This window comes from Mus pahari, chromosome 4, assembly GCF_900095145.1.
Source record: "Mus pahari chromosome 4, PAHARI_EIJ_v1.1, whole genome shotgun sequence".
NCBI classification, from domain to species: Eukaryota; Metazoa; Chordata; class Mammalia; order Rodentia; family Muridae; genus Mus; species Mus pahari.
In genome coordinates this window covers 6,320,874-6,322,481 of record NC_034593.1, presented here as the reverse complement: position 1 = coordinate 6,322,481, position 1,608 = coordinate 6,320,874, and the positions used below count along the sequence as shown (strand labels likewise).

The window sequence follows — 1,608 nt, the reverse complement described above, 5'->3', positions numbered from 1 at the left end:
TGCTTTCCATTGTTGTGATAAAATACCACGAACAAAACCAGCTGTGATAGAAGAAGAAGAAGAAGAAGAAGAAGAAGAAGAAGAAGAAGAAGAAGAAGAAGAAGAAGAAGAAGAAGAAGAAGAAGAAGAAGAAGAAAAGAAGAAGCAGCAGCTGTAGGATGAAATTATTATGGAATTCAAGAGTACTAGGAAGAACCCCAGAATTAGAACTAGAATTAGACAAATTATTAAAGCAACTAGCACAGTCTCTCACCCAAATCATAAATGTGTCACCCAGGAGCGAGTGAAGAAAGGACTTTTAAAGGCTAAAACCACAAGTCCTGTTTAGCTCTGCCAAAATTAGATGCTTAAGTTGACCTACACATTGTCCTTGAATATCTGCATAAGCAAGTTACAGAGGCCAAACCAGCCATCAGTCATAGTGTAACAAGCTGGTCAGAGCTGCATATTTCTGGAGGGCTTGCGGGGGTCAAGGAGTCAGGGATGAAAACTTACATTCCAGGGACTTGAGTCAGAGACAAATGATATTAGGCACCAGGTGGATGCCTAGCACAAAATGGAGTTTCTTTTACTATCACAAAATAATCTGAGGCATTTCAGTCAGACTGCACCGTGTAGCTAAACATGCAGGAGACGCATCACCAAATGTCTGTGAATGTCTCCTTTCTAGATGTCAAATAAAAATCACAAGTGACCACTGGTTTGGACTAAACTCCGTCAGGAGGTCCTGGTACACTAGGTCTGAACTCAATTGGAGGTAGTCACATTAAAGCTGTGGGCCTTCAGCCTGAAACTAAGCTGCTTGTCTGAGGAATAGCAGCCCAGTTTCCCAAACAGAACAGTGTCCATTGTCATGATGAGTTTCCTGTGTGTTTATTTACAAGGTGCAGCCTGACTGTAGCTAGTCTGTTATAGCCCAATGGTCTGGGTCCTTGTTTTCCTCTAACATGGAAAGTAACTTTGAAATGACAACTTTGCCTTTTTTTTTTTTTTCATTTGTTTTTGCTTTCTTCTCTGTCAATAATTCTGCTCGTCCTACTAGAATGATTATTTTACTTCAGGGTGTGAAACATCTGATTCAACAACTGAAAATAAAACCAATTGATATCTTTAAACTAAATCAATGTAATTTTGCTCTTTGTCAGAGATGTCATTGCCTCAGACTGTTGTAAAGGGCTGAGTATCACCTAGCAACCTGGAGTTGAATTCTGTCCTCCCCGCCACCGCTCACAAGCCTGGTGTTAACTGAAGCTCATCCTTAACACATCTAGAGTTGAGAATCTGATGTACAGAGGAAGAGTCCATCAGTCCCACAGAACTCTGGACAGACAGTGAAGTTGATTATCCCTGGAGCTTCAACCTGGCCATGTGTACCTGTCATCCTGTACACTTATGGGGCACACACATGCACACGCACACACACACACACACACACACACACACACACACACCTGTTTACTTATGGGGCATTCCAAACCAACCTCCTGCTGTGATTCACCTAGGTAAGGAATGGTGATGTCCAGCCACATGGTATACACACACACACACACACACACACACACACACACACACACACACATAGCACACACTCTCACATACACCACACAC

The 1,608-nt window shown here is 42.2% G+C and overlaps 1 protein-coding gene across 2 annotated transcripts in view; it reads left to right on the top strand.

Annotated features, from left to right (window-relative positions):
- The window catches only part of Fabp12 (fatty acid binding protein 12), a 62,975-nt gene that overhangs the window by 11,576 nt on the left and 49,791 nt on the right, over window positions 1–1,608 (top strand). The gene's annotated exons all lie outside the window — the stretch shown is intronic.